The sequence below is a fragment of the Lipotes vexillifer genome, unplaced genomic scaffold, assembly GCF_000442215.2.
Source record: "Lipotes vexillifer unplaced genomic scaffold, Lipotes_vexillifer_v1.1 scaffold545, whole genome shotgun sequence".
In the NCBI taxonomy this organism is placed as follows: domain Eukaryota; kingdom Metazoa; phylum Chordata; class Mammalia; order Artiodactyla; family Lipotidae; genus Lipotes; species Lipotes vexillifer.
In genome coordinates this window covers 1205912-1228871 of record NW_006779129.1, presented here as the reverse complement: position 1 = coordinate 1228871, position 22960 = coordinate 1205912, and positions in this window count along the sequence as shown.

Below are 22960 nucleotides of genomic sequence, written 5' to 3'. Positions count from 1 at the left end.
GAGCGTCGTCTGTACCACGGCAACGCCACGGGGCCCACCTAGGGCGTGAGTCCTGCTTGATCCCGAGTCGGGGCGTTGCTACGGCAGAACGGGCGGAGCCGCTGGGGGCCGAGGCGGGGCCCGGCCGAGGGGAGGGGGCAGGACTGATGGGCGGGTGGACTGGGCCGGGATGTGGGCGGGGCCGAGACGGGGGCGGGGCTGCGGCGACGTCTCCTGCGGGCTGCGCCGGGTACAGGCCGCGCCGGGTACAGGCCGGGGCGAGGCTGGCGCCGAGGGCGGGGCCACGCGGCGTGGGGCGCAGACACCTTCACCTGCTGGACACGCGGGCCTCCGCATGGGCTCCGCTGCTTCCCCTCGCGCCGGACGCGCACAGGGTCAGCGTGCGGGCTGCGGAAGGGCAAGCCAGAGGACTGACCCCAGGCCCACACGGCTGGCCAGGTGGGTTACTTGAGCCGCAGATCCGGCAGGCCCGCCCGACGGATGGGTCCCAGCGACTCCAGCCAGTGCAGCCACCTTGCCTGTCAGGGCTTCACTCTCTGATGAGGGCACTGGGGGGCCATATGCAGACCGAAACCAGCTTCCACACCTGCTCGCTTGCCACAGATCAGGCCTGGCCCCAAGGCCCCTACAGCCCCCTGGCCCGGGAAAGACCACCACGGGGGCTCTGGGAAGTTCAGAAGCCTCCAGTGTGCAACCCCCCAGCACCCTGAGTTCCCCTCTCCAGGGACACAAGCAAAACCCACATTCCTCCCTTGGACAAGACTGAAGCCCCCTTACAGACGATCATGTTCTCTCCAGGATGGGCGGCCTGTATGCGACCCCCCGGGAAAGGGAGGGCCTTTCCCTCACCCCTGAGAGCACAGAGGTCTGCAAGGTGGGATTCCCTGCCTGGCCCTTCTCGCCGGGTGCCCACAGCGCTGCAGCCACACCGGGCCACAAGTGGCCAAAGGCAGCTGGGCCCTCTCCATCGCTGCCCAGGAGTCCACTGCCCACACTGCTGGGCATTTGGGCCATGTCGGAAGAGCAACAGGTATTTTTGTGGGCAAATATTTGCTCTTTTGAAAAGATTTGAATGCAAAGGGATGAAGGATACACTTTTTCTGTTGCTCTGGACCCAAACTGAAGCCAAAGCAGGTTTTAGAGAGAGAGTCACGAAACACCCGGCAACCAAAGATCAACGCTCCCCAGCAAGGGCTACAAGACCAGGGCGGCCCCCGCCCCTCCCACTGGACGTTGGGAGCTGGAGCTCCAGCTGGGACAGAGCTGCCGGAAGACCTGTGACCTCCAGTGCAGGCCCTGGCCCTGCTGCAGAACCCTGGGGCCAGCATGGTGACTGCCCTGCTGTTTATTCGCGAGGGTCTAGGGGCCCTCTTTGGCCCCGCCACCATTGTTTCTTCTGGAAACACCCCCTAGTGGAAGAGTCCTGGGGACAGGAGAGCCCCGCGGGGCGCCTTGGGGCTCCTGGTGCCAGGCATACTGCTGCCCAGTTCGTTATCTGAGGGAGGGGCACCTCCTCTCCATGGGCCCCCCTCTCTCCCCTCCTCTCTCCTCCTGTATCTCCTGGTTGATCCCTGGATTATGATCTTTACCAGGAATGACCCAGGAGAGGTTTTATGAGTCTTTAAGAGAAAAAAAGAAAAATCTTTAGACAAATAATTGAAAGTAGGTTCTTTCTTCTGCCTGCACCATACTCTTTCCAGTGGTTAAGGTTTGTTAACTGGGTGTCAAGTTTCTGAAGCCCTCACCTCTGAGAAAGTGCTTCCTTTCACTCCATCCCCAGGTGCGTCCACCTTCCACCGGCAGCCTGTACGCCCACAGCGTCTTGGCCACAAGAGGGCAAGAGAGTCCTTCCCCAAGGCTGTCGGAGGGCGTGGAGGCAGTTAGAGGAAGGGCCCCGCCCTGAGGCTCCTGGGAGCCTCCAGACACAGGAAGGAGCCGGTTTGGAGCTGGGCCCAGCAGGGGAGCCAGGTGAGTCCATCTGGCCCAAGTCTTCCCTGCCCAGCGAACCCAAGAGCTACTCCAGGCCCCATGGCCCAGTCAGTGGACCGCAAAGAGGAGGCCAGGATCCACACCTGAGGTGGGAGAAGGAAGGCCCTTGGTGTGGGGTCCAGGCAAGTGTGTCCTGTGAGTTCTGGGGCCACACCTGATCAAGCCGGTGCTTCGACCCCTGCTGGGACCCAGGGCCTCATCTCCCCAGGTCTCAGAAGGGTCAGCCCTGGGCACCCTGGGTCCCGGCACTGGTGGGGAAGACACAAGAGCAACTCCAAGCTAGGAATCTCCAAAGGGGGTTGGAGAGATTCTTCTGGAAACCAGATTCCAGGGTGAGTCCCTGCCCAGAGCTGGGGACCCTGCTCCGAGCAGATGGCCGTGGTCGGGGGAGGTCCCTTTTCAGAGAAGGGAGCAGATGGTGCTTTGGGGGGAGCCCAGTGCCCTGCACCGCCCCCAGCTTTGTCTAGTCGTGTCCACAGTTTGACCACGTTCACAAACACCCCCAGACCACCTGGGGGCAGCCCAGGGGTGGGGGCAGAAGGTGACAGGGGAAGGGCAGCCTCAGGGCTGCCTGGCCCTGCACCGGGTAGGGGCGCTGAGGGTCAGTGAGAACAAGGCGGGGCCGGGCGCCGGGAGCAGGATAGGCAGCCAGTGACGAGAACATGCCAAGGTTGCAATAACGTGAACCTGGATGCAGGACACGGGCAGCCTCCTCCCACGGAGGAGACTGGATGTTTAGGCCCCACCCCTGAGAAGCCTGAGGCTTGGTGAGGGTCCCGGGATCCCGAGGAGCAGCTCTCCTGGGGTCGCAGACACCCCAATACACACATTTCTCACCGATGCTTTCCAGGGCACAGAGTGAGTTACCAGATCCACGTGTTACGAGCTTCGGGACTTAGTGTGGAATCCTGCCCACCTTGCTCATCACGATTCCTGGAAACAAAGTCCTGGCATTTGTCCCTGGACGGGCACAGGGCAGCTGGCCGCTGTTGGAGTCAGTTCTGGGCAGGGAGCTTCTGGGTTGGGCCCTGTGGCCATAGGCCATGTGCCAGAAGCATTTCTTAACAGAAGCACCTGGGGGTCGCCTGCCAGGACCTCCCTAGTGGGACAGCCGAGGTGCCCGCGTGACCCAGGCCACCAGGTGACCAAGCTGTGAGGCTGCCGGGGGTTTCCTGGGGGTGTGTGGATTCCTGTGGTCAGCACGTGGGCCCAGCATCCCTGGGTGGCCTGCCCACAGAGGGGCCTGCCCTCCAGGGTGGCGGCTCACAGCACGTGCAGGAAGGGTGCCCTGGGGCTTGCCTGGGGTCCACAGTGAGAGCGTGACGAGGTGCTGTCCCGCTGGCCACTCTGCAGGGATGCTGCAGCCTCAGAAGCCCCCTGGCTGGGGGCTAGAAAGAACCAGGTGTTGTGGAATAGCTGGTGTTATTGGACAGTTGATCAGGAAATATCTTTTCCTGAGATCAGCTGACATCTGCCCTGTTTCGCTTGTGCTCTCGGTCCGGCCTGGATTGCATATTCTTCCAGCTGAGTTCCCCACCTGGCCTTTCCGTGGGATGGAAGGGCCTCTCCTTCCTGGGGTGCAGTTGGGGGAAGCTAGACCCAGCGTGAAAGTCAGCCTGTCACGTCCCCCAAAAACAGAGGCTGCGCCATGTCAGTTCATGGAAACAAAAATTGGTCACCCCCAACACAGGTGACTCAGAAAGTTATTTAGTCACGTTCTGGGTCCCCAGTTCTGGCTCTGGATGCCGGATCCCTGTTCATGCCTCAGGAGTGGGTTTTCTGCTGGGGGGCAGGACCCCGAAAACATCTGTGTCTGCATGGGACCCTCCCTTCCGGCCCAGCTGGGAGGTGGGCTGCAGCGGTGGGAAACCGTGTCTCCCCCAAGCAGAGGGCTACCAGGTGGTGGGGGCCAGGGGACTGGGAGAATTTGTCCTACAGCCTTTCTGGGATAAAAACACCGGCAAATGTCAAAAAGTGCGTAATTTGTTTTATCTAACAGGCTGCTTATTTACGTTGGGAGGGCGGGGTTCTCTCAGATGATTGTGTCAACGGAAGCACAGGCAGAGCCAGGAGGGGGGTCTGGGGCTCCTCCTTGGAATGAGGCAGAACAGGGATCTTCGTGGAGGCCCTACCGCAGAGCATGGGGTGACAGCTCCACGTGACCCCTGCCCTGTTTAGCTTGGGCTCTCGGTCTGGCCTGGATTGCATATTCTTCCAGCTGAGTTCCAGAAACTCAGAGGGTGGACTTTGGGGGGCGGCTTTTAGACCAGCCCTTGAGAACTTGGACAGGGGGTGGAGTGGCCTTTGTCCCGAGACATTGCAGCTGAGACACAATCCCCCCCAGACCCCCCAGGTGACCCCCACTATGGTCCCCATTCCTTCCCTCTGTTCCCTCCTCACCCCAGATGGAGTGGCTGTCACTGGTGTCGTGGTAACCGGCCATCGCATCCCCGTGTCCCCGCATCAATCTACCTTCTCCATCAGGTCGTGTCGCCACCCCCGCTCAGCCTTGTCTCTATAGGTGCTGGAGGTCCAGGCTCACCTTAGGTTCCGAGCTTGGGCAAGAAGTGGAGAAGCTGCCAGGGGCTGCGAGGAAGGGCGCCTTCGGCTTGGGCCCTGTGTGCTGCTGCGGTTTATAATTTTCTTTTTTCAGACGCACCGACGATTGTCACATCATCATTCACTGAGAAAGGTATCCTTTCTTCACCGACATGAACTGCTACCTTCGTCATGAGCTAACTTCCCACAAACGTGGTTCAGTCTCTGGTCTTTCAATGCTGACCAATGTGTCCATTTCTGCACAATGACAGTGCGTGAATTACGATGGTTTTTACAGCAAGCTCCTTCTCATGTCGTTGTAAAAATATGTCTCAATGGACCTTGCACATTTTCTCTTCCACGTGAAGTTTAGAATTAGCTGTTTCAAACCAACCCTTTTGGCAGTTTTATTGGGATCACGCTGAGTGTGTGGGCACAATTTAGGAAACTGACATTGGTGTGACAGGGAGCCCTGCTCAGGAAGGGGTCTGTCTGGCCACTTGTTTAGAACTTCAGTAATGTTTCTAGTTTTCTTTTAAGACAGAATCTCTCATTTCTTGGTTTATTCCTGGGTTTTGTCGCTATTACAAATGGGACCCTTTTTCTCATGAAAGGTTATAATTATATACTGCTGTTTTAATAAATGCTATTGTTTTTGTAAGTTGACCTTAAAATTGGCCACTTTTGATTCTGATGGTTTGCCAGTTGATTGTTTTGGATTTTCTAGACAAATAGTCGTATCACTATGCAAATAATTATATTTTTATCTCTGCCTTTCTCGTATTTGGACTTCACATATATATTCTGGTATTATTATATTCACTAGGGCTCTAACATGAAATCGAGTATCTTTCTTTTGTTTCTGACTGTAACGTGAATGGCTCTAATGCACGGGTCTGTAAACTATGGCCAAAAGGCCAAATCCAGCCCACGGTTGGTAGTTTCTCTTTCTAAATAAAGTTTTATTGGCACAGAGCCACTTGTACTCATTTGCATATTGTCTGATGCTTTGTGCTGTAACAGTGATGTCACATAGTTGGGACAGTGACCATGTGGCCCCCTAAACCTAAAATGTTTGCTATCTGACCCTTTATAGAAGTTTTCTGCCCCCTGTTCTAATGTATTAAGCACGATGTTTGTTAGAGGTCGAGGAATTTTCCTCCCATTCTTGGCTTCCTGAAGATCTTGCAGTTGTGTATATGCTTGAAATTCGGTAAAGAATGTTAACTGGTACCAAGTGCTTTTGGGGGGACTGACTCTCTTTTGAGATGATGGAGGATTTTCTTCTTTTTCATCTCTTAATGTAGCAAATTGAACTAACAGATTTTATAATGTCGACTCATCCTTGCAATCCTGAGATAAGCTTTACTTGCTCCTGTATTGGATTGGATTGGATTCTGTCGATGCTTTTATTTAGAGTAATTCCGTCCCTTTATAAATCTTGTGTCCCTATTGACATGTGTGTGTCTGTGTGTGTGTGATCCCCACCATTGTTTTTTCAGGGTTTTGACTAGCTATATAGAATAAACTGTGATGCTCTTGTCTTTTCTGTGCCTCGGAATGTTAACTCTTCATAACAATTCATCTGTATAGAGCTCTTACTCCGCAATAGGGGCATTTCTATATATTTTACATGAGTTAATAACCTTCAGGTCAACCCTATGAATCAGGCACTATTTTCACGTCCATTTGACAGATGGGGAAACTGAGGCACAGAGCGTTCCAGTGGCCATCCCAAGGTCACCTTGCTGGTAGGAGGTGAAGATGGAATTAGAACTCGGCAGCTGGTCTCCAGGGCTTACATTCCTAAATTCTGTCCCTCCTTTGCAGAGAGATTATACCTTAAAGGTTTTGGAAACACATAAAACTGCCTGTGCCTGGTGCCTTTTTAAGGATAAAATTGTGGCTACTTTTTTTTTCTGTGCCCCACCACCATTGGAATGACCAGATCTCCTATTTCTACTTGAGTCAATTTTGTGCTTTATATTTTCCAAGAAAATTATTCACTTAGTCTAGATTTTAAAATTTATCACTACAAACTGGAACATGATAGTTTCATAGTTTTTAAATCTCCCATTCTCTTTTCTCCTTTCTCCCTTCATTCTGGGGATAGTTTGTGGGTCCCAGGTGTGGCCCCCCCGAGGTCTCCGGAGTGAGATTTGGTAACAGGGACAGTGGTTGATTGTGAACTGCAGCCATTGGGCTCTGTGGGTGCTCTCACATTAATGCCTGTTCTGCCCAGCAGAACTTGAAAGGAAAATTGCTATAGTTACCGAGTCACTTTGGTTTTCAGCATTTATCCAAGTTACCTTTATTCCAGAGTTTAGCATATACATCCAGCAGAGAATGTGTCTGATGGCACAGAGGAAAAAAATTGTCAACGTGAGGTTACTGAACATTTTAAAAAGATGACACAGATGTTTTAAATAATAACCTGTCTAAAATTACTTGAAAGGTTCCCTTCTCTGAATTTTGTTAATTGATGGAAATGTGCTGAGAATGGTGCTTTTAAGAAGGATATAATAGGTTATCTCTACCAAAACCAGTTCAAAATCTGGGCAGCATCTGGGTAACTGAGTGCGGTTAACACCCTGCAAAACCATGATACAAACAAGGTCTCAGAAGATGAAAGAGATAGCAGTGTGAGCATGCAGTTAGCCGTGGTCAGTGCCTGGGGTGAGGCAGGTCTGCAGACCATGTGGCCTGAGCTGTTTCCTTTGGGGAAGATAGCGCGCTTCTGGCAGGAGCTGCTGGAGCAGAGCCAGAGCTGGAGAAAGCAGGCCAGCCTCTTATCACAGTCCTTGTCTGTGGGAACCTTCTGGACCAGAGTGTCACATCTGGGCCAATATCTCCAAAGGGGCTTAGAGCCAGAGCCCCAGACAGGACCAGGGGACACAGGGTGCTGGGGCGACTTCACAATCAAATAGAATTTGTATCAAATATTAGAATACAGTAATTAAAGCCAACACGTGGTAAAGGCTTGTCAAATGCCTGGCGGGGGCTGGTGTTCACAGGCAATGGCTCTTTGAGCCTCCATGTGTTGGTGAGGCCTCTTGGCTGCAAAGACAGACCTGAACTCCCAGGGACTCGAGGTTAAGGAAGAATGTCCCACCTAATCAAACTTAAAAGCTTTTGCACAGCAAAGGAAACCCTCAACAAAACAAAAATACAACCTAGAGAATGGGAGAAAATATTTGCAAACGATGTAACTGACAAGGGGTTAATTTCCAAAATATACAAACAACTCCTACAACTTAATATCAATTAGAAGATATAAATAAGACATTTCTCCAAAGAAGACATAAAGTGGCCAACAGGAAGGTGGAAAGATGCTCAACATGGCTAATCCTTAGAGAAATGCAAACCAGAATCACAATGAGATACAAGCTCACACATGTCAGAATGGCCATCATTAAAAAGTCTACAAACGATAAACGCTGGAGAAAAGGGAACCCTCCTACAGTGTTGTGGGAGTGTTACCTTGGCAAGCCACTGTGGAAAAACAGTACGGAGCTTCCTTAAAAAACTAAAAATAGAGCTACCGTTTGGTCCAGCAACCCCACTCCTGGCTATATATCCAGACAAAACTATAATTCAGAAATATATATGTACCCCTATGTTCATAGCAGCATTATTCACAGTAGCCAAGACATGGAAACAACCTAAACGTCCATCAACAGATGAATGGATAAAGGAGATGTGGTACATATATACAGTGGAATACTACTCAGCCATAAAAAAGAACGAAATAATGCCATTTGCAGCAACACGGATGGACCTAGAAATTATCAATATCATACTAAGTGAAGTAAGTCAGAAAGAGAAAGACAAATGATACAAATGAATCTATATACAAAACAGAAAGAGACTCACAGAAAACAAATTTATGGTTACCATAGCGTGGAGGGAGGGATAAATTAGGAACTTGGGATTAACAGATACACACTACTATATATAACAACAAGGATTTACTATATAACGCAGGGAACAATATTCAATATATAATAACCTATAATGGAAAATAATCTGGAAAAATTATATATATATATATATATTTATATACATAACTGGATCACTTTGCTGTACACCTGAAACTAACACAATATTGTAAATCAACTCAGAGAAGAATGTCCTGGGGTCTAGAGCAAACAGGCAGAGTGGGAGAGAGGAATGAAGTCTGGGGGCCCCTCTGACACTCCCAGTCCCCTGGGTGTCTGTCTCCCCGTCTCCCTCCCCTTCCCCCGTTCCCCTGTCTTCTCCCCCAACCCTGCCTCACTTTCTCTCTTTCTCTCTCTCTCTCTCCATCTCTCCATGTCTCTCTCCTCTCGCCGTGGGGGCACTCAAGGCTCAGCCACATAAGCTGGCAGAACACACTTCTAGAAGGATGGGGTGAGCACTGAGTAGAGAGGCCCCATGGAACCCCTGGGAGCCAGACGTACAGGAGGCGGAAAGGCCAGAATTCAGTGGCCTTTAGAAGCCGCCTGGTTTTACAGATACAGAAAAGTGTAAAGTAAGCACCAGGCTACTGAACATAAGAAGTTTTTGAAGACAGAGGTCTGGGCCTGGACTCCTGGGAGGTGTGGGTCCAGCATTTATACTCACACTGTCACCACCCCACTGAGCTTCCTGGGACCCCCAAACCCCCCAGAATGATGAGGGTCTGGGTCTGGGAGAATTTCCCAGAGCTAGCTGGTCCATCTGGACCCCTGGAGGCATTTGAGAATTATCCCATCAGAGACCACAGGGGTGGAATTTCCATTATCTAACCAGACGACTTACAGCAAACCACAACTTTCTATCTTCCTCTCAAGAACCTGGGAAAGCCTAGATCATGAGAAGATCAGGAAAATTCCTTTGAAAGCTAGCAGGAGCTGTGCCTGCAGCTGAGGGTGGTCAGCGCTCTGCGACTCCTCTCTGCCCGGATTCACCCCCAGGCATCTAGCTTGCCCCTGTCCCCCCAGAACAGACCCCCCAAGGCCCCATCTGTCCATTCATCAGCCCCTCCTGCAGGGCCCTCTCTCTCTGTCTGGTGCCTTACTTCCCCCCAAGGAGGCCCACCAGCAGGTTCCAGCATGGGGCTGGGGCTGGAGCCCGAGCCCTGTGGTGGGTGAGAGGGCGCCCAGGTCCCTGTCTGCCCGAGGCCAGGGGCAGGCTCCGTCTACCCTCTGGGCCCAGCTGGCCCTGAGCAGCCTTTAGCTCAGCCGGGACCTGCTGTGGGTGCTGCTGTGATGCTCGAGTCAGTGTCAGCCCAGAGCCCAGGGGCTGTGACCCCCTCAGCTGGGACACCTACGGGAGAAGCCACAGCCAAACAGTGCTGGCACCGTGAGCCCAGTGGGTGCCTGGTGCTTCCTGTCCTGCCTTGTGGATGTAACCAAGGCCCATCCAAGGCATTGGTGTCGCCAAGGGGAAGGAACGGATGTGTCTTGGGGGCTTGTGGGGGAGGGGAATGGAAGACTCTGACGGCAGGGGAGGGGTTGGAATTTGGGGTTTCGACATGAATTCTAATAATCCTGGCAGTGCCGCCTGCACTTAGCAGTTAAAATATTTGCTTGCAGATGCTGATGTTTTAAAGTTCAGCCTCACGAGACCTTCAAGATGGCGGAGGAGTGAGATGTGGAGACCACCTTCCTACCCACAAATACATCAGAAATACATCTACACGTGGAACAACCCCTACAGAACACCTACAGAACGCTGGCATAAGACCTCAGACCTCCCAAAAGGCAAGAAACCGCCACGTACCTGGGTAGGGCAAAAGGAAAAAGAATAAACAGAGACAAAAGCATAGGGACGGGACCTGCACCAGTGGGAGGGCGCTGTGAAGGAAGAAAGGTTTCCACACACTAGGAGCCCCTTCACGGGCGGAGACTGTGGGTGGCGGAGCGGGGAGCTTCGGAGCCGCGGAGGACGGCACAGCAACAGGGGTGCAGAGGGCAAAGCGGGGAGATTCCCGCACAGAGGATCGGGGCGGACCGGCGCTCACCAGCCCGAGAGGCCTGTCTGCTCACCCGCCGGGGCGGGCGGGGCTGCGAGCTGAGGCTCGGGCTTCGGTCGGAGCGCAGGGAGAGGACTGGGGTTGGCGGCGTGAACACAGCCTGCAGGGGGTTAGTGCGCCACGGCTGGCCGGGAGGGAGTCCGGGGAAAATTCTGGACCTGCCGAAGAGGCAAGAGACGTTTTCTTGCCTCTTTGTTCCCTGGTGCGCGAGGAGAGGGGATCCAGAGCCGCTTAAAGGAGCTCCAGACACGGGCGCGAGCCGCGGCTAACAGCGCGGACCCCAGAGACGGGCATGAGACGCTAAGGCTGCTGCTGCCGCCACCAAGAAGCCTGTGTACGAACACAGGTCACTATCCACACCCCGCTTCCGGGGAGCCTGTGCAGCCCGCCACTGCCAGGGTCCCGGGATCCAGGGACAACTCCCCCAGGAGAGCGCACGGCGCGCCTCAGGCTGGTGCAACGTCAAGTTGGCCTCTGCCGCCGCAGGCCCGCCCCGCACTCCGTAGCCCTCCCTACCCCCGGGCCTGAGTGAGCCAGAGCCTCCGAATCAGCGGCTCCTTTAACTCCGTCCTGTCTGAGCAAAGAACAGACGCCCTCCTGCGACCTACACGCACAGGCGGGGCCAAACCCAAAGCTGAGCCCCTGGGAGCCGTGCGAAAAAAGAAGAGAAAGGGAAATCTCTCCCAGAGCCTCAGGAGCAGCGGACTAAGTCCCCACAATCAACTTGAGGTACCCTGCATCTGTGGAATACCTGAATAGACAACGAATCATCCCAAATTGAGGAGGTGGACTTTGGGAACAACCATAGACTTGGGGTTTGCTTTCTGCATCTAATTTTTTTCTGGTTTTATGTTTATCTTAGTTTAGTATTTAGTTTTATTATCACTGGTAGATTTCTTTATTGATTTGGTTGCTCTAATCCTCCTTTTTTAAAAAAAAATATATACATATATATTTTCCTTTTTCTTTTTTTGTGAGTGTGTATGTGTATGCTTCTTTGTGTGATTTTGTCTGTATAGCTTTGCTTTTACCATTTGTCCTAGGGTTATGTCTGTCCATGTTTTTGTTGTTGTTTGTTTGTTTGTTTGAGTATAGTTTTTAGCGCTTGTGATCATTGGTGGATTTGTTTTTTCGTTTGGTTGCTCTCTTCTTTCTTTTTTTTAATTACTTAAAAATTTTTTAATAATTATTTTTTATTTTAATAACTTCTTTTTTTCTTTTCTTTTCCTTCTTTCTTTCTTTATCGTTCCTTCTTTCTTTATCTTCCTTCCTTCCTTTCTTGCTTTTTTTAATCCCTTTTTTTCTGAGCTGTGTGGCTGAAAGGGTCTTGATGCTCTGGCCGGGTGTCAGGCCTGTGCCTCTGAAGTTGGAGAGCCGAATTTAGGACATTGGTCCACCAGAGACCTCCTGGCTCCATGTAATATCAAACAGCAAAAGCTCTCCCAGAGATGTCCATCTCAACACTAAGACCCAGCTCCACTCGATGACCAGCAAGCTACAGTGCTGGACACCCTATGCCAAACAACTAGCAAGACAGGAACACAACCGCACCCATTAGTAGAGAGGCTGCCTAAAATCTTAATAAGGTCACAGACACCCCAAAACACACCACCGGACGTGGTCCTGCCCACCAGAAAGACAAGATCCAGCCTCATCCACCAGAACACAGGCACTAGTCCCCCTCCACCAGGAAGCCTACACAACCCACTGAACCAACTGTAGCCATTGGGGGGAGACACCAAGAACAACGGTAACTACAAACCTGCAGCCTGCGAAAAGGAGACCCCAAACACAGTAAGTTAAGCAAAACAAGAACACAGAGAAGCACACAGCAGATGAAGGAGCAAAGTAAAAACCCACCAGACCAAACAAATAAAGAGGAACTAGGCAGTCTACCTGAAAAAGAATTCGGAATAATGATAATAAAGATGATCCAAAATCTTGGAAATAGAATAGAGAAAATGCAAGAAACATTTAACAAGGACCTAGGAGAACTGAAGAGCAAACAAACAATGATGAACAACACAATAAATGAAATTAAAAATTCTCTAGAAGGAATCAATAGCAGAATAACTGAGGCAGAAGAAATGATAAGTGATCTGGAAGATAAAATAGTGGAAATAACTACTGCAGAACAGAGTAAAGAAAAAAGAATGAAAAGAATTGAGGACAGTCTCAGAGACCTCTGGGACAACATTAAATGCACCAACATTTGAATTATAGGGGTCCCAGAAGAAGAAGAGAAAAAGAAAGGGTCTGAGAAAAATATTTGAAGAGATTATAGTCGAAAACTTCCCTAATATAAGAAAGGAAATAGTCAGTCAAGTCCAGGAAAGGCAGAGAGTCCCATACAGGATAAATCCGAGGAGAAACATGCCAAGACACATATTAATCAAACTATGAAAAATTAAATACGAAGAAAAAATATTAAAAGCAGCAAGGAAAAACAACAAATAACACACAAGGGAATCCCCATAAGGTTAACAGCTGATATTTCAGCAGAGACTCTGCAAGCCAGAAGAGAGTGGAAGGACATATTTAAAGTGATGAAAGCGAAAAACCTACAACGAAGATTACTCTAATCTACCCAGCAAGGATCTCATTCAGATTTTATGGAGAAAGTAAAACCTTTACAGACAACAAAAGCTAAGAGAATTCAGCACCACCAAACCAGCTTTACAACAAATGCTAAAGGAACTTCTCCAGGCAGGAAACACAAGAGAAGGAAAAGACCAATAACAAACCCCAAACAACTAAGAAAATGGTAATAGGAGCATACATATCGATAATTACCTTAAATGTAAATGGATTAAGTGCTCCAACTAAAAGACACAGATTGGCTGAATGGATGCAAAGACAAGACCCATATATATGCTGTCTACAAAAGACCCACTTCAGACCTAGGGACACATACAGACTGAAAGTGAGGGGATGGAAATAGATATTCCATGCAAATGGAAATCAAAAGAAAGCTGGAATAGCAATTCTCATATCAGACAAAATAGACTTTAAAGCAAAGACTATTACAAGAGACAAAGAAGGACACTACATAGTGATCAAGGGATCAATCCAAGGAGAAGATAGAACAACTGTAATATTTATGCACCCAAGAAAGGAGCACCTCAATACATAAGGCAAATACTAACAGTCATAAAAGGGGAAATCGACAGTAACACAATCATAGTAGGGGACTTAACAACCCATTTTCACCGATGGACAGATCATCCAAAATGAAAATAAATAACGAAACACAAGCTTTAAATGATACATTAAACAAGATGGACTTAATTGATATTTACAGGATATTCCATCCAAAAATAACAGAATACACTTTCTTCTCAAGTGCTCATGGAACATTCTCCAGGATAGATCATATCTTGGATCACGAATCAATCCTTGGTAAATTTAAGAAAATTGAAATTGTATCAAGTATCTTTTCCGACCACAACGCTATGAGACTAGATATCAAATACAGGAAAAGATCTGTAAAAAATACAAACACATGGAGGCTAAACAATACACTACTTAATAACCAAGAGATCACTGAAGAAATCAAAGAGGAAATCAAAAAATACCTAGAAAAAAATGACAATGAAAACACGATGACCCAAAACCTATGGGATGCAGCAAAAGCAGTTCTAAGAGCGAAGTTTATAGCAATACAATCCTACCTCAAGAAACAAGAAACATCTCAAACAACCTAACCTTACACCTAAAGCAATTAGAGAAAGAAGAACAAAAAAACCCCAAAGTTAGCAGAAGGAAAGAAATCATAAAGATCAGATCAGAAATAAATGAAAAAGAAATGAAGGAAATGATAGCAAAGATCAATAAAACTAAAAGCTGGTTCTTTGAGAAGATAAACAAAATTGATAAACCATTAGCCAGACTCATCAAGAAAAACAGGGAGAAGACTCAGATCAATAGAATCAGAAATGAAAAAGGAGAAGTAACACCTGACACTGCAGAAATACAAAGGATCATGAGGGATTACTACAAGCAACTCTATGCCAATAAAATGGACAACCTGGAAGAAATGGACAAATTCTTAGAAAAGCACAACCTTTCTAGACTGAACCAGGAAGAAATAGAAAATATGAACAGACCAATCACAAGCACGGAAATTGAGACTGTGATTAAAAATCTTCCAACAAACAAAAGCCCAGGACCAGATGGCTTCACGGGCAAAATCTATCAAACATTTAGAGAAGAGCTAACACCCAACCTCCTCAAACTCTTCCAAAATAGAGCAGAGGGAGGAACACTGCCAAACTCATTCTACGAGGCCACCATCACCCTGATACCAAAACCAGACAAAGACGTCACAAAGAAAGAAAACTACAGGCCAATATCACTGATGAACATAGATGCAAAAATCCTCAACAAAATACTAGCAAACAGAATCCAACAGCACATTAAAAGGATCATACACCATGATCAAGTGGGGTTTAACCCATGAATGCAAGGATTCTTCAGTATATGCAAATCAATCAATGTGATAAACCATATCAACAAATTGAAGCAGAAAAACCATATGATCATCTCAATAGATGCAGAAAAAGCTTTCAACAAAATTCAACACCAATTTATGATAAAAACCCTGCAGAAAGTAGGCATAGAGAGAACTTACCTCAACATAATAAAGGCCACATAGGACAAACCCATAGCCAACATCGTTTTTAATGGTGAAAAACTGAAAGCATTTCCACTAAGATCAGGAACAAGACAAGGTTGTCCACTCTCACCACTATTATTCAACATAGTTTTGGAAGCTTTACCCACAGTGATCTGAGAAGAAAAAGAAATAAAAGGAATCCAAATTGGAAAAGAAGAAGTAAAGCTGTCACTGTTTGCAGATGACATGATACTATACATAGAGAATCCTAAAGATGCTACCAGAAAACTACTAGAGCTAATTAATGAATTTCGTAGAGTAGCAGGATACAAAATTAATGCACAGAAATCTCCTGCATTCCTATACACTAATGATGAAAAATCTGAAAGAGAAATTAAGGAAACACTCCCATTTACCATTGCAACAAAAAGAAAAAAATACCTAGGAATAAACCTACCTAGGGAGACAAAAGACCTATATGCAGAAAACTATAAGACACTGAAGAAAGAAATTAAAGATGATACAAACAGATGCAGAGATATACCACGTTCTTGGATTGGAAGAATCACCATTGTGAAAATGACTATACTACACAAAGCAATCTACAGATTCAATGCAATCCTTATCAAACTACCACTGGCATTTTTCACAGAACTAGAACAAAAAATTTCACAATTTGTATGGAAACACAAAAGACCCCTAATAGCCAAAGCAATCTTGATAAAGAAAAATGGAGCTGGAGGAATCAGGCTCCCTGACCTCAGACTATACTACAAAACTACAGTAATCAAGACAGTATGGTCCTGGCACAAAAACGGAAATACAGATCAATGGAACAGGATAGAAAGCCTAGAGATAAGCCCACACACCTATGGTCACCTTATTTTTGATAAAAGAGTTAAGAATATACAATGGAGAAAAGACATCCTCTTCAATAAGTGGTGCTGGGAAAACTGGACAGGTACACGTAAAAGAATGAAATTAGAACACTCCCTAACACTGTACACAAAAATAAACTCAAAATGGATTAAAGACCTAAATGTAAGGCCAGAAACTATCAAACTCTTAGAGGAAAACATAGGCAGAACACTCTATGACATAAATCACAGCAAGATCCTTTTTGACCCACCTCCTAGAGAAATGGAAATCAAAACAAAAATAAACAAATGGGACCTCATGAAACTTAAAAGCTTTTGCACAACAAAGGAAACCATAAATGAGATGAAAAGACAATCCTCAGAATGGGAGAAAATATTTGCAAATGAAGCAACAGACAAAGGATTAATCTCCAAAATTTACAAACAGCTCATGGAGCTCAATATCAAACAACCCAATCCAAAAATGGGCAGAAGACCTAAACAGACATTTCTCCAAATAAGATATACAGACTGCCAACAAACACATGAAAGAATGCTCAACATCACTAATCATTAGAGAAATGCAAATCGAAACTACAGTGAGGTATCACCTCACGCCGGTCAGAATGGCCATCATCAAAAAATCTACAAACAATAAATGCTGGAGAGGGTGTGGAGAAAAGGGAACCCTCTTGCACTGTTGGTGGGAATGTAAATTGCTACAGCCACCGTGGAGAACAGTATGGAGGTTCCTCAAAAACTAAAAATAGAACTACCATACGACCCAGCAATCCCACTACTGGGCATATACCCTGAGAAAACCATAATTCAAAAAGAGTCATGTACTACAATGTTCACTGCAGCTCTATTTACAATAGCCAGGACATGGAAGCGACCTAAGCGTCCATTGACAGGTGAATGGATAAAGAAGATGTGGCACATATATACAGTGGAATATTACTCAGCCATAAAAAGAAACGAAATTGAGTTATTTGTAGCGAAGTGGATGGACCTAGAGTCTTTCATACAGAGTGAAATAAGTCAGAAAGAGAAAAACAAATACTGTATGCTAACACATATACATGGAATGTAAAAAAAAAAAGTGGTTCTGAAGAACCTCGGGGCAGGACAGGATTAAAGATACAGACTTAAAGAATGGACTTGAGGATATGGGAAGTGGGAAGGGTAAGCTGGGACGAAGTGAGAGAGTGGCATGGACATATATACACTACGAAATGTAAAACAGATAGTTAGTGGGAAGCAGCCGCATAGCACAGGGAGCTCAGCTCGGTGCTTTGTGACCGCCTGGAGGGGTGGGATAGGGAGGGTGGGAGGCAGATGTAAGAGGGAAGAGATATGGGAACATATGTATAGGTATAACTGATTCACTTTGTTATAAAGTACAAACTACCACACCATTGTAAAGCAATTATACTCCGATAAAGATGTTAAAAAAAAATAAAGTTCGGCCTCACAACAGCCAGATGCAGGGGCAGGAGGAGGGGCTGGCAAGCAGTCCTGGGTACTTTTATCCCCAAAATGTGAGGCAGAGCAGCCACCCTCCCACTCAGAGGAAGTGCCTCTGCCCTTGGCCATGGAAGTGTCACCCAGCCTCGCCCGGTGCTGTGATGTGGCCCCGGGGACTGGCCTCACACCCGGGAGCGTAGACAGGCCCTACGCCATCCCGAGGGAAACAGTTATCTCCCTAATCAGAGGCGGGTGGCCAGATGCGTCCCTGGGGTCCCGAGGAGCACGGAGAATCCATCAGTATCCGCGGTGGAGAGTCTGCAGGCCGGATGGATTTTCCTTCCGTTCCTGTGAGCTTGGCGTGTCTCCCGAGTGTGCTCACGTCCAGCGGCGGCCGGCTGCTCTTCTCGGACCGTCCGTGTAGTCTGCGGAAGGAAGGGGTGGAGGCTCCAGCCGGGCCGCCCCCGCTGGACTGCAGCTCACATCCCTGACCCCAGCCTCCTTGCTGGACCAAGCGCCTTTCACTCTCTCTCCCAGACGTGGGGTGCCGAGTTGCCCCGTGCACTCCTGGACCCGAACCCTGTCTGCGCCATCTGCAGGGTCTGCTCTGCCCAGAGGTGGGCAGGGTCCGAGGGCCGCGCGACGGCTCTCAGACGACAGGTCGTCCCGCCACGGGCTCGCGGTGGCTGGGCCGGGGCAAGGACAGTCGTGCCTCCCAGCCAGGACAGCAGCCAGGGAGTCATGGTTTCTGTATTGTCCTCTGAGCCCAGTCCCCACAGGGTGACCTGACGTGGGCCAGGCGACACCATACGTGCGTCTGTTACAGGAGAGGAGTCGGGATCAGGGACCCGACTCTGCCGGGGGCAGTGCGCAGGCTGCCCTGCCCTGTGACAGCCGTGAAAAGGTTTCCTGGAACGAAGGGCCATCACGGTCACCCCCCGGGCTCTGCAGAGCCGGGGCTGGGTTCACTCTCCACAGGCCGGTGCCAGCCTCAGTGCGGGGCTCCCTACGGTGGACGTGCTCCTGCCACAGTTAGCAGACCTGTGTGCCCCGTCCCGCCTCCATGGTCCGTCCCAGGCGCCTGCACACCAGCTCCTCATGTGGGTTTCCACCTCCGTCCCAAACAACCCAGAACAAAAGCGGAGGCAGCTTGGCGCTGCACTCCGCGTGCAGAATCAAGTCCAAACTCGGTCCCGCGACCTTTCTAGCCGTGTGTGCCCCCCTGCCCTCTGACCCTGTGTGCCAGCCAGACCTCAGGCCTTCCTGCCCATCTGCAGCGTCCTGTCCCAGGTCAGCTCCACAGTCCTCCATTCAGGTGGGGAAACACTGGTGTGAAAAAGCATGGACGTGATCAGAGGTGTGAGTGTACGTGTGTAGGGACACATTTTATATGTGTAGTTGAAAACTTGATCCTTTTGCTCTCACTTCCCTGACCTCCAGCTCAAACCCCAGTTGGTGTCTAGCTGATGGCGTGTCAGCCCCGCTGCAGCGCGGGGCCTTCACTCCTCTCACAGTGCAGGTGTGTGGTGTCACCTCCGCCCCACCTGCCCCTTGGCTTTGGGAGCCGTGGCTCCTCTGCACTCCCCCTGTCCTTCACCTGGAGTGGCCCTGCCTGGCTGGTCCTGCAGGACGCGTGTTGGGACCTGGCCTTGGGGGTGAAACGGGACGCGGCCCAGGAAGGTGAGGAAGGAGGGTCAGGACGGCCGGTGGCCTGGCCTGGAGTCAGCCTCCCAGAGACTGAAAATCCCGCGGCAGGATGTTTCAAGTCCAAGACTGTCTGAGGCACAGCATCAGGGTTTTCCGAGGTTGTGTTTTAAATAAACGTCTGGAAAGCATACTGAGAGTGCCCTGTTACCTGATCTTTCGCCTTCTTTCTATTTTTAAAGAATATTATTTAGATATTCTCACCACAAAATATTGTGTATTCACCTTAGAAAATGCCGATAAGCAAACCATAGAAAATCAAAAATGCATACAGTTCCACACCCTGGAGATGGGACTGCATTTTGGATGTCTCTCCAGGGCATCTTTCCAGCCTACCTGCAAGGGAAATGCGTGTGTGTGTGTGTTTGTGCATGTGTGTGCCTGTGAGTTCGTGGGTATGTTTATGTGTGTGTGTGAGAGCAGGACCCCAGGTGGGTGGGTGTCCCCGGCGGGCTTTCGTGGCGGTGGGACAGGAGCACAGGAGGCCCGGGGCTAGGGTATGCGCTCAGTGCCCCCCGTGCTCCATCTGGGCTGTGGAGCGGCAGTGGGCACTGGAGTTGGCTCCCCACCGGGCCAGCCCCTGGGCTCCGAGTCCCCTGCTGCGTCCCTGCCGCTGGAGCTGCTCTGTCTCCCCCCTCCCTCCTCCTGCAGAGGCCTGGGGAGGGGCCCCCAGCCCTGCCGCCCTCCGGACCCTGTGGGCCTGCTTCCCGAAGGCCGGGCGGGTGCAGGCACGATCAGACGGTTCCAGGCCCTGGAACCCGGACGCCAGAGCAACTGCCTTTTCTTCAGATTTTTATTTTTATTTCGAAACAATGTCAAACATATTGAAAAGTTGCAAGAATAGTACCAAATTCTCCTTCACCCAGAGACCCATTTCCGTTTTGTTAATTGTCCCAGTAGCATCGTTTACAGCATGACAACCCACCCTGGGTTCACGCGGTGCACCCAGTGACCGTGTCTCTGTCCTCCCTCAGTCAGGAACGTCCCCAGTCCTCCCTGGGCTCCCATGACTTTGACATTGTTGAAGAGTGAAAAGTCCCCAGTTTGGGTTTTCTGACACTTCCCAGACTAGACCCGGGCTGACCCTGGGGTAGCAGCTCATCTGGGTGTATCCTGTCCTGTCCACGGGCTGTGGATGTGTCCCCATGTCACTCCTGGGGCGGCAGCCCTGGCCACCTGGGGACCATGGCCCTGGAAAGGTGGCTCCTCTCTGTAATTCGTGCAGGTTTTGCTGGAACATGCGGGGTGAGTTCAGTTCACTTACATGGCTGGTCAGCATCTTCCAACGTTCTCACAGCCTGAACTCATCACTATAAATGCGATATAAACCAAACAGTGAATTTCTAGGCCCATCGTTTGTCAGCTGGAATTCCACTGTAGGGAAGAGCTTTCTTTCTTCCCCATTTATTAATAATTAAATCTGTTTATGCCACTACATACATTCTCATTCCATGTAATGGGCTCTCATCTGTTACTGTTTTTATTTGTTTTTTCTGATGCTCAAATTTGTCCCAGTGGGAGTTCCCTCAGGCTGGTCTCTCTGTCTTTTCAATACGTGCCCATGTCTGTAGCATTTTCTTCCCAGGTTCGAACCCACAGCTCGCCCAGACCCCCTCCTTTGCACTGGACTCTTCGCTCTACCAGAGAGAAGCCAGGTCCCAGAAGCCTCCACACGTGTGCTCTTTGCTCAACCTGTGTGTAGCCAGGCTCCTGACTTTGCCCTGTCTGTGTGGCCCCCGCCCCTGGAGGTTCCTCCCCGCCCCGTCCCTCCCCGCCCGATGGGGGCCCGACCCCCACTAGACTACCTCCCTGCCGGCTTCTCAGCAGCGAGGTGACACCTGGGGAGCCGAAGGCAGAAGTCCTCGTGCGGAAGAGGGGATGTTAGCTCTACACAACCGCTGGGGGCGAGGGGCTCTGCTGGTCCCAGGGCAGCCCATGGTCAGGCCGGCAATTGAGGAGGGGAGACTCTGGGGGCCTCAGGGGGACGGCAGGTGTAGCGCAGAGGCAGGGTCACATCCTCACTGTGCCCCGATCTCCGTGAGGCCGTTGGGGAGAACAGATCCAGGCTAGTCTGCAGACCCTGGGACTCGGCCTCAGCCAAAGCTAATTTAAATCATCCACTTCTAATCATTCTGGCCGCTCTGAGCAATGGCCGGAAATGATCATATCTGTGACCACCTTGGCCTGGAAATGCTCCCCTGGGGAGGGCGTGGCCCGTGCCCGCAGCCAGTGTCACGGCTCCTGAGAGGGCCCAGGGGCAGGGCTTGGCATGACGGGGGGCCTCAGACTCTGAGGTGACAAGTAGGAGAGCTGGGTGGCCAGCCGGTCCACTCGGCTCCTGGCGTGGCCACAGCTGCCCCAAGCGCACAGAGGGGCCTTGTTGCTTCCCGTCACGGCTCCCGGGCCCCACTCCATCCTCGCTCTCAGCACAGAATCAGTTGTGGGAACCATTTCCCTTGGGGCTGTGTTTGACGTTTGACATTGGGGCCCTGGGCAGTCTCCCCAGCACTGGCTCCCCGCAGGGCTTCCTGACACCCAGCTAACCCCAGCCACCTCCCCGTCGTCACCTTCCCCTCAGGGCACCAGAGGAAGATGGAGCTGCGCACACATGCACACACACAGCAGGAACACGTACATGCACAAATACACAAAAAGATGGACCTTCTGTGCACACTGGCAGGTGCGGAATCCATTCCTTAAGAACATTGGTGCACACGCACATGCACACACACGTGCGCACACACACGTGCACACACGGCCCCACAAGCCCCAGCAGAGCTTGAGCCTCAGTGAAATCAGGCTTGCCATGCCCTGTCCCCACCTGCTGCCCGCTGCACAGCCCTGCCCTGGGCTGGGGCTTGGAGGGGCCAGGCTCTATCCCTGCTCTCAGGAGCGGGACCCGAGTGCGACCCGAGATGCTGCCAGCCCGGCAGGATGGAACGTGCCCCAGCCACCAGGGCTCAGCAGGAGGGGCGGGAGGGCCGGAAGGGGGGTCCTGCGAGCTGCCACGCTGCCCTCCACGTGGATCCAACGCCTTCCCGGAGAGGTGGATAACCACGGGGCTGGGAGAGCATTGTTGGAACCGGCCACCAAACCGCAATTCCGCAGTGGAGAGCCAGGCCTGTGTGTTTACAGCACGCTGGGGCAACGGGAAAAGGCTCTTGTAAATATTGCAGGAAAATTGCAAAATCGAGCTTTCCAGCATCCAAATGTCCATGGGGAGCGAGGGCCCCGGGGGCCCGCGCTCTCAGAGGGCAGCATCTCTGCAGGCCGGCGGTGGGCGCCCTCAGGACCCTGAGCCGGGCTGAGGTCATCTGCGGATAAACCCGCCTGCCTCGTGCGGCTGGGCTGGTGCAAAGGGATGAAGGCACAGTGGGCAGGGGTTTGGCCCTTGAGGGAGGGCTGAGCAGCCCCAGCACCCCTCTAGCACAGCCCCCTCCTCCAGGCAGCCTCACCCCTCCCTCTGCAAAGGGGCCTGTGATCTGCAGGCAGCAGGGTGCTTAGGAGAAAGCTTTCTGGTCCTCAGCCTGCGGTGGGCTGAAAACTGCCCCCACCCCCCAGTATCCACCTTCAATCCCTGGAACCTGTGACCGTGACCTTATAGAATCCTGGCTAAGCAAAGGCCCTCGAGATGCGTTCATCTGGGATTATCCAGGGGCACTAAACGCTGTCACCAGTGTCCTCGGGAGAAAGGAGGACGCCCCAGCCCAGAACCCAGGAGCTGCAGAGGCCTCGCCACACCCAGACAGAGGGCTGCCAGGGATCCACGTCCGTGGTTTGAGCCCCGGTTTGTAG